This window comes from Pinus tabuliformis, chromosome 8 (assembly GCF_031772625.1).
Source record: "Pinus tabuliformis cultivar Carrire ecotype Pingquan chromosome 8, CPIR1, whole genome shotgun sequence".
Classification (NCBI taxonomy): Eukaryota; Viridiplantae; Streptophyta; class Pinopsida; order Pinales; family Pinaceae; genus Pinus; species Pinus tabuliformis.
This window is the reverse complement of record NC_142294.1, coordinates 1,212,758,496-1,212,772,313: the sequence shown is the minus strand read 5'-3', so window position 1 is coordinate 1,212,772,313 and position 13,818 is coordinate 1,212,758,496.

Here is a 13,818-nt window from a genome sequence, read left to right as displayed (position 1 = left end):
ACCTCTTTGTTTTTTACAAGCTTGAGGAGGATAACATATGCTTAATCTATAATTTCATCCTTCGAATGAATCCCTCTGAGTATTTTTAATGAACCCTAAGAAGGAGTGGTTCGGTCTCATTAATATTCGATGATTCCATCACTATTTGATATTTTTACGAGTCCAACGAAGATGCGAATCAACTTCCTTTTCATGTTTAGAGAGTTTGAAAAAGAGGTGAAAAAGAAAACTCCAAAGGTTCCTTTTCATAAAATTGTCTCTTAAGTTTGAAAAGGCAGAAAATGATACTCAAGAGAACCTCTTAACCATGTTTGACTAAGGTATTCCTTTTTATAAATAGTTTATCCCAGTCCAGAAAAGGGTTAAGCTTATACTGAGTATATTTCTTTTCATTTATTTTAACGAGTTCGAAAGGACAAGTGCTTGAAAATATTTTCATGAGTAGGGTGTCTGAAAAGAGTTGAAAGAGGAATCCTCTTAGAGGAATGAGTGGTATAAAATGTAAAAATTTGTTGCAGTCACAATGGAACTACTCAAAACATGCAAAGGTCAATATGTTGGCTAATAAGACCACTCATCACGGTGGTTCCTTAGGAAAGGGTTAAACAACCGAGTGAAAATGTATGATTGGCTAAGTAGATGGTGACGATGGAATGAGAAAACCAAGGTTCATCCGGAAGAAATATGCTGATGAAAATGGAAATCATGCGAGATGAGAATGATAATGGTTTCATTTTTACACATTGGGCTTGAAACATGGGAAATTATGCTTGAGATTCGTTTCATTTTTACACAATATTGAAACAAGGAAAAACTATGTTTGACAATACTTAAAAGTAGTTTCATTTTTACATAAGCTTGAAACAAGGAAAAACTATGTTTGACAGTACTTGAAAGTAGTTTCATTTTTTAAACAAGCTTGAAATGGAGAACAAGTTATGTTTGGAATTAGTTTTCATGCCCTCATCATAATTACTTAATTCTAAGGACATGTCCCACAAGATTAATTTCATTCACCTATATAGACTACTGGTTACTAATAGGAATTGAGGAGAAGTGAATTATGGTTGCATAGAAGCCATTGGATCTTTAAGATCAATAGCCAGGATTAAGTCACATCAGTGAAACACTATTGCATCGCATCACATTGATTTAGTGGAGAGGAACCAGCTTATTAAACAACCGAACTTCGATATTGTGATAGAACCAGATCTGAAATTTTATGAAGGTGGATTTATAATCCTATCAGGTATGTGAGGCTAATTGCATAGGAGCTTTTATGTGTTATAGCATCGGCCTTGAAATACCCCAACTTGCAATATACTGATGAAGTGATGCACTAATAGCCAATAATCAGTGATCAAAGATTAGAGTTGTCAAAGAAGGGAGATTGGTGGAGCGTTGAAGGAAGGCTTGGAAGGAGTAGACCTGACGATATTTGTGAATGTGGGCTTATAAACTTTGAAGTCCGACCCAAAGGTTCGAAGTGGGATTTCCTATGTTTCCGTCTTTTTCCTGTGTATTCCGGAAAGGTTATGTGTTTGCATATCAGATGCGATAGAGTCAATGTTAAAGAAACCGCAGAGGAGCTGCTACTGATTGCGATTGCGATAAAGGTAACCTCAGGATCTGTGCAGAAGCCGTACTGAAGAGGAAAAAAGGTTTGTTTGCGTATGCTTTCCTTTGTCAACGGTTTTATAAGGAAAATAGCATGATAAAATGTTTTGTGGGTTAAATATATGTGTAGCCAATAGCCAATGTTTAAAGAGGTAAGGTTACATATATAAGTGGTTAAAGGGTTGTATAAAGGTTATGAAGGGTTTTAACAGTCCCGATAAGAGAGACTGAGGAAGGCTTTAATAAAAGGGATAATGAATGGTATGAGGAGGTAAATAGTCCTGATAGGAGGTTTAAGCGGGTTGATTGACTTCCGATATAAAGGAACTGATTAAAAGAGGGCCTTAACCATTCTTGGTTGATGATTTGACTCCTTTGAGAGTTAAATACCTGGGACTAATAAGTGATGCATTTATATGCATACTATGGGTGTAAGTGGGGGTAACCCTGCCATCATTATTGTATTAGAATAGAATTGTAATTAGAGCAGGGAAATATTTCCTATGAAAAGGAGTTTGCACACAGAAGAAGGTAATGTGCATAAGCTAATTAAAGAATGATAGATGCTACAACAAAAGATTGTAGGGGAACTTTTAGATTTCTTGTAGCAGTTCCAGTAGAGGCTTGGAGTAGATAGGAATAGAGGATTCCTTGAAGAAAAGTGAGAGCAAGATTACTTAGTACAAGTTCTGAAGGAAAGAGGACTTGGAGACCAAACAGAGGTAAATCCATTCAAAGTGTAGAAGAATGGGAGAATAAGATCATACATAGATCTTGGAGGTAAGATAATGTGTTTTGTTTCAAATTGAAATTGAAGATTGTGGTTGCAGATGAAACATCTCAGTATAGGACAACAAGAGAAGCTATGAGAGGAGAACCAGATGTGTTCTTGAAGACAAAGGAAAACACTCTAAAGAAGAAGTGGTAGTGAACCTAAAGAATCCAACAAGAGGTTGGATAGAGAGGATAGTTGAAGTGTTCTCAAGAGAGAGTGAGAGATTGCAGAAGCCTAGAAGGAGCAAAGGTGTTTCTCAAGAGGATTTTCCAGATAGAGGACCTGTGCTTACCAAAAGACTGAGTGAGGAGAGCTTAGTGAGGTAAGATTGCAGAGAGGATGACTAGGTGTTGCAGAGGCTTGTTGCAGATGAGTGAGGAGATCATGAAGAAAGAGGAGAAGAAGATGACTACTGATAGTCATAGCAAAGGTTTAGAGAGAAGCCACAACAAAATATATGAGAAGAAGAATGCCAAAGCAAATGGCAAGAGGATGAGGCAAGAGGGAATTGACAAAGAGATTTCAGAGTTAAAAGAACAACTCGATCAATTAAGAAGGATACTTGAGGAAAGCCATAGACTAGGTTGGGTCTTGAGGAAGAAGCCAGTGGAGTGGCATGAGATGCAAAGAAGGCTACAAAAAAATTAAGTAAAGTGGTTGAGGGAAAAACTCAAAAAGCTGAGTTGGAAATGGAAGAGTACATTTGTGAACTAGAACAAGGAGAAATTTTGGGAGAAAGTGAAGACTACACTGAAGATAAAGAATGGAGATCAAGTGAAGATCTCATGGACTATTAGGATAGTTCAAAACAACATGAAGAGATGTTGACTAAAGATGAAGAGCTAATGTATAATGCCATCAAGCCTTGTGGTTTTGAACCTAATAGCTTTGCTGTGCTTGCAGGATGCATAAGAGAGGATAAACAGTCTTGTGAAGCTGTCAAAAGCATGGAGGAGTACCTTACAGAAGATGAATACTCTGAAGTGAAGTTGAGCAAAGCTCTTGAACTGAATTATGAGGAGCAATGTGTCTTAGGGGATAAAAGGTACTCTAGAGCAGAGTATGATGAAGAATACCTCTCAAAGGAGGAAAGTATTGAGTTGTTACAATAGAAAGAATTCATTGACAAATTAATAATTGGAGCTCTTACAAGACAAGAACCATTCATTATGAAGAAAGGAGATGAAGTTGTGCCTAAGAAGCTGTTGTAGCTCTGATACCACTTGTTGTAGCTCTGATACCAATTGTTATAGATCTAACCCAAAAATATATGATAACAGAAATAAACCCAAGAATAATAAGATTGAATATAGATAGAAATGATTCTCTTTATTGATCAAACCCTTAAGGTAGGGCAACACCATACATTCACTCCTTAAGGAAGGAGAACACTCCACAAGCCATATGCATGTTCATACAATAATTCTTCACTATCTCCCAAGTGGAGTCTCTAGCCTTTATATAGGCCTCATACATACAATACCATGGGTCATTACCATGGTTCCCTCATACCATCAACTAATACCATGGGCCCATTAACTACTTGTGGTCCCTTACATGACATGGGTTAACCACCTTATTTATTACTATGGCCCTTCCCATTATTACATTATTACCTTGGGTACCTCCCTTGGTACCCCATATTATCCCCCCTAGGTATATAACATTCCACCCCCCTAAGCATGTTTCATCCCCGAAACATCGGAAGAACACAAATAATAAGATCTACTCAAAAGAGTAGTCCACTGATACCATGCATGTGCATCTAGCCACCCAAGAGAAAGGTGAACCCTCGATCTAACTGGTGCCTCGCTCGCTTGAGATGGAAGTCGACTGTGGTAGCACTTCTGTGTGGATGTGTAGTAGGTGGATCTTCGTTCCTCTCGATCTGTCATGCGAGGGTTGGTGTCCATGTGGCTAATTGGTTGCCATCTTGATGGTTGTCTTGCGGGGTGATGTGGGTGATGATATGTTGAAGTTTTAACCCACGATGGCTTTTTCTTTACTTCACCCTGTTTTGGTGCCTGTTGTGGTGTCTTCTTTTTCAATATGACTTCAACCACTGAGCCCTCCTCTGATGTATCATCACCTGTAATATTTTCTTCTTCAACCTCTGTTTGTGTTTGATTATTGATCATCAAAGGCTCATCATCTGATATGTCAGTCCCTGGAACATCTTCCGCTTCAGCCTCCATGTGCTCTACCTACTTATTGATGGAAATATCCTGTAATGTAATTTTCTTCTTTTTATACCAGAGCTTCAGGAATTTCTTCTACACATTAATATTGATAGTACCCACGGATTCCATCCAAGGATATCCCAAAACAACATCCATATTATCCATCTCTGAAGCATAAAAATCACCATGCAACACATATTTATCCATAGAAATCTTCAAATCCTTGTACACTTGAACATCCTCATTATCAACTTGTGCAGTTTCAATGTGTTTTGCTGGAACTTGCAATCTTTTTGCCAAATTAACACTTATAAGATTTTGCTTGCAACTAGGATTTATAGTCACAACGATTTTCTCCTTCTGAATCAATCCATGAACCTGCAATAAGAAAGCATCAGTAGAAAATAACCCCTTACGTGGCCCATTCTCCTTTTTTCTAGCACGAGACCATTTGTCTAAAAGGACTTTTTCAAATTCTGCATTTGAGAGTTTGGTCAACTGTTTGTTATCAAGTGAGAAATTCCATTTTTGAGCCTCGCCTCTCATATTAGACAACATTTGAAACTTCCAAAATGTCCCATATGTGGACTTGTATCTTTGTATGCATTCTTCAATAGTAGGACCATCATCTTTTCCTATAAAATATAGAGTCGCCATGAAGAAAAAATTCACTTACTTGGAGAAAATTTGTAATTGTCACAGTTTCATCAATATTGCTCAGAATCTCTATTATAACCTGTTTTTGGAAATAGAACAACCATTCTGCATCTGCCCATGTGATAGAAATCCTGATTCAGACACTGGAATTACAGATCTGCACTGCTACTTTCCCGCCGTCACCCAAAATTTCTGCAAAAAGAGCTGATTTTAATTCAGCGATATCTCCCTCATCCGGACTCCGATTCGACTGATTTTTTTTTTTGAAATCATGTGTTTTTTCACAAAGATTCCAGATCTACAATTAGATTTTGCAGATCTGGTGCCAAGATGTCTAGATCTGTGCCGCAAAATCGCTGCCCTGAAAATTGTCTGCAACCCCACTGATTTTTAGATCAGTGATATCTCCTTCATCCGGACTCCGATTCAACTGATTTTTTTTTTGAATTCGACTATTTTTGCACAAAGAATCCAGATATGTAATTATATTTTACAGATCTTGCACCAAAATTTACAGACCTGACCTGCAAAGTCGCCGCCCCTGAAACCCTGCAAAAAAAAAAAAAAAAATCTCCACTTTTGTGCCCAAGAAAGTGCTCTGATACCAATTGTTGTAGCTCTGATACCACTTGTTGTAGCTCCGATACCAATTGTTATAGATCTAACCCAGAAATATATGATAACAGAAATAAACCCAAGAATAATAAGATTGAATATAGATAGAAATGATTCTCTTTATTGATCAAACCCTTAAGGTAGGGCAACACCATACATTCACTCCTTAAGGAAGGAGAACACTCCACAAGCCATATGCCCGTTCATAAGTTAATTCTTCACTATCTCCCAAGTGGAGTCTCTAGCCTTTATATAAGCCTCATACATACAATACTATGGGTCATTACCATGGTTCCCTCATACCATCAACTAATACCATGGGCCCATTAACTACTTCTGGTCCCTTGCATGACATGGGTTAACCACCTTATTTATTACTATGGCCCTTCCCATTATTACATTATTACCTTGGGTACCTCCCTTGGTACCCCATATTATCCCCCCTAGGTTTATAACATTTATCTCCACATGGAGTCTCTAGCCTCTATATAGGCCTCATACCTACAATACCATGGGTCATTACCATGGTTCCCTCATACCATCAACTAATACCATGTGCCCATTAGATTATTATTAACTACTTGTGGTCCCTTACATGACATGGGTTAACCACCTTATTTATTACTATGGCCCATCCCATTATTACATTATTACCTTGGGTACCTCCCTTGGTACCCCATATTATCCCCCCTAGGTACATAACATTCCACCCCCCTAAGCATGTTTCGTCCCCGAAACGTGGGAAGAACATAAATAATAAGATCTACTCAAAAAAGTAGTCCACTGATACCATGCACGTGCATCTAGCCATCCAAGAGAAAAGTGAACCCTCGATCTCGCTGGTGTCTCGCTCGCTTGAGATGGAAGTTGACCGTGGCAGCTCTTCTGTGTTGATGTGTAGTAGGTGGATCTTCTCTCCTCGCTATCCTTCATGTGACTACTTGTTTTCCATCTTGATGGTTGTCTTGCGGGGTGATGTGGGTGATGATATGTTGAACTTTTAATCCACGATGGCTTTTTCTTGACTTCACTCTGTTGTGGTGCCTGTTGTGGTGTCTTCTTTTTCAATATGACTTCAACCACTGAGCCCTCCTCTGATGTATCATCACCTATAACCTTTTCTTCTGCAGCCTCTGTTTGTGTTTGATTGTTGATCATCAGAGGCTCATCATCTGATGTGTCAGTCCCTTGAACATCTTCTGTTTCAGCCTCCTTGGACTCTACCTGCTTATTAATGGAAATAAGCAGGTAGCTCTGATACCACTTGTTGTGAGTACAAGATCTGCAAAATCTAATTGCAGATCTGGATTCTTTGGGAAAAAATACCCAATTTCAAAAAAAAATCTCCACTTTTGTGCCCAAGAAAGTGCTCTAATACCACTTGTTGTAGCTCTGATACCAATTGTTGTAGCTCTGATACCAATTGTTGTAGCTCTAATACCACTTGTTGTAGCTCCGATACCAATTGTTATAGATCTAACCCAAAAATATATGATAACAGAAATAAACCCAAGAATAATAAGATTGAATATAGATAGAAATGATTCTCTTTATTGATCAAACCCTTAAGGTAGGGCAACACCATACATTCACTCCTTAAGGAAGGAGAACACTCCACAAGCCATATGCCTGTTCATACAATAATTCTTCACTATCTCCCAAGTGGAGTCTCTAGCCTTTATATAGGCCTCATACATACAATACCATGGGTCATTACCATGGTTCCCTCATACCATCAACTAATACCATGGGCCCATTAACTACTTGTGGTCCCTTACATGACATGGGTTAACCACCTTATTTATTACTATGGCCCATCCCATTATTACATTATTACCTTGGGTACCTCCCTTGGTACCCCATATTATCCCCCCTAGGTATATAACAGAAGCTGAATCACATAGGACACTCGGAGCAGTAAGAAAATGCGATGACTGAAGACTCAAGTAAGACCACCAGGTCTTATGATTTTAAAATTAATAATTTGTGGATGATTGTAGGTACATCATAGGAGGATGAAAAAACTTTAGAGTTTGTCAAAGAAAAGGAGCAGAATCTGAAATCTTTTCAGATCAAGACTGAGATGGCAAGATCTCAGAAACAGAAGGAGACAGAAGAATCACCTAGGAGTAGGAAACAAAATGATAGAGTTGTCATAGAGGGGGAAGATGGTAGTCTTATTTCAATGAAGACTGAAGAAGTGTTGTCCCAAAGAAATGATCCAATGAATGTTATTGGGGAAGGACATAAATTATTTAAAGATGATATGGAGGTTCTTAAAGAACAAGAGAGTAAGGATGAAAGGGAGGCATTAAGAATCAAAAAATTTCAAAGAAGAGTTAACCAACAGCAAGCTAAGGAAGAATAATTTCACTACTATGAACAAAAGAAGAGAGATATCATTGAAGAAGATGGTATGGATAAGAGACTAGCTTATAGTCTCATGAATTATGTTGAGAATTAAAAACAACATACTGATGTGCTGACAGAGGAGAAAGAAACATAGCAGGAAACTGAATTGTTGCCAAAGGAAGATAAGGCACAAAAGCCTTGTGTTTTTGATGTTAACAAGTGCTTTGTGAATGCAGGTTTAGCTGGAGATGCTGAAGAAAATTTGGCACAGATGAGTAGCCAAATAAAGATGAAAGAAAAGGATTCTATGGAAGAATTTAATCCATGGAACAAAGATGTTCAATTACTAGAGAGAATGTCAGAAAGTCAGAATTCAATGCAGAAATTAGATGTTGCAGAGGGAGATATCCTTAAAGATATTTAGGAAGTTTGGGTGGATGCAATGTCTACAACGATAGCCAAAGCAAGGGCAATGTCTACAATGATAGCCAGAGCAAGAGCAATGTCTACAATGATAGCAAGAGCAAAGGTAGAAGAAAATAAACAACAATTTGAAGAGTTAGTAGACAACAACAACAACCTGAAGCAGAGAGAAAGAGGTAACAGTGAATGGCAGAACATGGACTAGTCCAAGGATAAACTGGAGACAGAGATTGAAGAATTGTGGTAGTTGATGATGAAACAGGCCATAGGTAGAAAGTTGATGACAATAGGAAGGATGATCAATCAAAGTACGAACCTGATTGACAAGGAGAAGAAGATGGAGCAAAAGACAATAGAAGTGCAGTAGCAACAAAGGAACAAGACATTTGGACAATTACAAAACAAATTATGGGATCCAGGAAGACAAAGATCAGGAGACACATGATCAGGAGATCATGAATAATTTCTACTTTGGGAGCTTGATGCAAGAGCATTCAACCCAAGAGAAAACCATTGTAATTAAGTAGACATAGGGGGTAATGTGTTTTAGGGAAATTAGTTCCTAAGTCTTAAGTTAATTTAATATTTAGGCTTTTAAGTGATTTAATTAGATAATGTGGGATGTTTGTAAATGCTATCAAATAAATGAGAACATGAGTGGGCAATAATGACAAAAGAGTCTAATGTCAATTAGGATGCTTTAAGCAGTTCGATGATTCGAGGAAATAAGGAGAGCTCTTATGAATTAAATGGAGATTAGAAGTGGACATAGAGGGCAGAGAAGATTTAGGAGTCAATTCAATACATTCAGGATGGAACCAGAATTAGTTAAACAAATCTTTCTAGTATAAATGCAAGCCTACGGGCAGAGTAGAGAGAGAGGCCACTGATAGCAGAGGATCAAGCCACGAGACAAAGAGTCTCGTTATGTAATCAATTGTTTATATGTTTATATACAAAAGAATTCGATTCCGAGTGTGCAAATGTGTGAATCAAGTGTTTTATGATTTATTATTGTGTTAACTCATAGGTTTTGTAACAGAGTTTGTAGGCAGAGTCAAGGCAGAGTACAGAGGAGAAAAACGAGCTAGAAGTTTGTAATGGATATTTGAATCCATTCAAAAGATGAAGTAAAGTCCAGAGTTAGTGATAAAAATCACAGAAGTCAAGCTCAAGAGGGAGTCGCAGCGGAACAACGAAAGGGAAAGAACCTAAAGGAAAAACCCAAACCACAGAAAATGCTGAAGAATTAGCATAAAATCTAAGTAAAAAGGAATTGCAGAGAAGTGAAGTATGGTTGCACAATAGCCATTGGATCTTTAATATCAACGACCAGGATTAAGTCGCATCGGTGAAACACTATCGCATCACATCCCTTCAATAGAGAGGAACCGGCTTATTGAACAACCAAACTCCGATATTGTGATAGAACCGGATCCAAAATTTTATGAAGGCGGATTTATAATCCTATTGGGTCCATGATCCTAATCGCATCAGAGATTTTATGTGTTATAGCATCGGCCTTGAAATACTCCGACTTGTGATATACCGATGAAGCGATGCACCGATAGTCGATAATCGGCGATTGGAGATCGGAGTTGTCGGAGAAGGGAGATCGGTGGAGCGCTAAAGGAAGGCTTGGAAGGAGTGGACCTGACGATATTTGTGAATGTGGGCTTATAAACTTTGAAGTCTGGCCCAAAGGTTCAAAGCAAGATTTCCTTTGTTTTCGGTGTTTTCCTGTGTATTCTGGAAAAGTTATGTGTTCGCATATCGGATGTGATAGAGCCAATGTTAAAGAAACCACAGAGGAGCCAATACTAATTGCGATTGCAATAAAGGTAACCTCAGGATCTATGCAGAAGCCGTACCAAAGAGGAAAAAAGGTGTGTTTGCATATGTTTTCCTTTGTAAATGGTTTTATAAGGAAAATAGCACAATAAAAGGTTTTGTGGGTTAAATATATGTGTAGCCAATGTTTAAAGAGGGAAGGTTACATATATAAGTGGTTAAAGGGTTGTATAAAGGTTACGAAGGGTTTTAATAGTCCCGATAAGAGAGATTGAGGAAGGCTTTAATAAAAGGGATAATGAAGGTTATGAGGAGGTAAATAGTCCTGATAGGAGGTTTAAGCGGGGTGATTGAGTTCCGATATAAAGGAACTGATTAAAAGATGGCCTTAACCATTTATGGCTGATGATTTGACTCCTTTGAGAGTTAAACACTAGGGACTAATGAGTGGATGCATTTATATGCATAATGTGGGTGTAAGTGGGGTAACCCTACCATCACCTAGTGGATGTGTATAGATTACAAGACATTGAATAAAATCATGCTCAAGAACATATACCCCCTGCCCAAGATAGATGATCTGCTAGATCAGTTGTTATTTCACCAAGATGGATTTGAAGTCTGGATATCACTAGGTTTGAGTAAAAGAAGAAGATACATGGAAGACTTCCTTCAAAACCAGGCAAGGTTTGTATGAGTGGTTAGTTATGCCATTTGGCCTATGTAATGCACCACCTATATTTATGAGATTAATGAATGATGTATTGTGCCCTTTTATAGATTCATTTGTTATTGTCTATTTGGATGATATACTGGTATATAGTGCTACCTAGGCGAAGAATATTTCACATTTGACTTAAGTGCTTGTGGTGAATATGAGTGCATTCACAAGCAATTCCTCTAGCCCGATAATGGGTATAACCACAACCAATACATTCTATGGAAGGTTTCCTTAGGTTAGAACCAATTAAGAGGGCCTACCTCTTAGTTCTCTTATCCCGTTTGATGATGACCTTGCTTGCTCACCTAACTATCTTTCGTTTCCTTCTTCGAACACCTAAAACAAGTAAACAACAACAAATGACAACTGTGATAATAGACAAATTGTAATTCAACCTACTTAGAAAGTCAAGAAACATTAAGCCATAAACATGTAATATGACACATTATGTAGCAAATCAATCGATAGTTGAATATATATTGAATCAAGAAGAGATTACAACCATCGTCTTGACATTGTTGTTCTCCTCCGACAAAACCAGGTTCCAACACACTTTCATTAGCATTCCATGATGGCCTCAACAATTATAGTTTTAAGTCTCTTCTCTTTAGACTTCACAATAAACCAAATTCACACTTCTCTCTCACATAACTAGAGAGCTACAACTATGAATAGCTTGTTGTTTACTCCAAACTTAATTAGCACCAGCACACCAACATTAACACTAGTTTGTGCTTTGGAAAAGGGGAAGTTTATATAACATGAATGGATGGGAGATGGATCCTCTTCTTATGGGAGAAGGTCCTATATCTTGAGGTAGTTCCATCCTTATAGAGGAAAGAAGCCCAAACTGACATCCTCGACCCCATCCGACCAAACAATTTACCAGACTTCCGTTACAAAGCTTCTAGAGCTGGAAGCTTTGACTCCTCATTTAAAAAACCTTCCATAAGAAGATTGATGCGACTGGAACAAAGCTCAATCACTCTAGTCAGCATTAGGGACAATTTTAATCCATACATATCGGTGTGAGGAGGACAAGGGTCATTAGCGTCGATCTTGTAAACTAGGAAATACAGAAGATTTTGGGGAAATGGTGCAAAAGGGAATTGACCTGATTATGAAGAGGGACAAAATGGGAGTTTCTTCATGAAGGGAAAGCATGTAGGGTTCACTGTATAGGTACTCCAGGATCAAGGAACGGGGAGTACAGGGACAGTGACAAAGTGTTGTGTAACAAGTGCCTCCTAATGTGTGAAGGCTGAACTAGAGTGAGTGATGAAATGCTTTATGAATCAGTGCATGGAACCAGAGTCTATCATTGAAAAACCTGCAAGTAAGTACATATACATATACATAACTAAAAAATCTATCAAATTATACATGAATCGTGGTACGGATGTAGCCATATAGAGAATGATCATGTAAATGGATCGAGGTATGGGCTCAACCATCCTATAAAGAGGATCATATCGAAACTAAGGTATGGTCACAACCATCCAATAATGAGAAGGATCACATATGAGAACTCATGGTATGGTCGCAGCCATCCATATGAAGGAGACATGTATATCAACATAATCATGTCACATCACTTTGCAACATGGACTGTTATGATCTGAGCCTAGGGTCTTGCGCTCCAACATGACCCATTCAAAGTACAAATTCTAACATGTGAATAAATGTGTTGATGTCAAACATGCTAGAAAGTCACTTCATTACCATTAAATGATGTAAATTGTTAATGAGCACAAAATAAACCACTAATAGTGACAATGGTCCTCAAGGTACTATCAACACAATCCACGAAATGTGAGTAGAGGAACAGATTTTCAACACCCGTGAAATCACTTGATCAAAATCTAATGATGTGAACTTGTCGTCAAGTGCAAAGAACTTGCCATTAGGGCATGCAAGCTCTAAGGTACTGGAAGGGAGTCTCTCGGTCAACTTCCCAGATAATGAACTGAAGTCGACAGGAAGCAACCATGTCGAAGGAGGGCTATAATGTATCCCAGATCATTAACATGAGACAAAGGGATGCAAAATGATTTTGGATGATATAGAGAATCAGAGGTAAGTGTAACTGTAGAAGGACAACTCTTGAACATTTCAACGACGCAATTAGAAGTTTGGCAGCTTTTGGATCCATATGATTGGTTGTCATGATGTGTGGCAGAGATCAAACGGAAGACAAAAATGAATGGCCCAACCCAGGAAGTTCAACAATACAAAGGAGGATATCCCAACCCAACATGAAGCAAAGAGTGGCATGTTCAAGAGTGAGTTGCCGACACAACTGATTAGATTTCCAAAATTTCCCCCACCATTTTTAGCAGGTAACCTAATTATTTTTTAATTTCAACCTTGAAGGGGATAGTATATGCTTGCACTGTAAGTTCCTCCTTCGGACGAATCCGACCTAGTAATTTTAATGAGCCATAGGAAGGAGAATCTCATCTTCGTCATGGCGATGAGTCTGACAAGGATGTAACTCGGTATCATTTTCATGTTTAGAAAGTTTGAAAAAGACACATAAAAGAAAACTCCACATGGTCCCTTTTCGTAGAGCTCTGTCTCTCGGGCCCAAAAAGGTAGAAAATGATACTTGAGAGAACCACTTGACCATTTCAGTCAAGGAGAACCTTTTTCATAAATAGTGCACCACAGTCCTAAAAAGGGGTAAG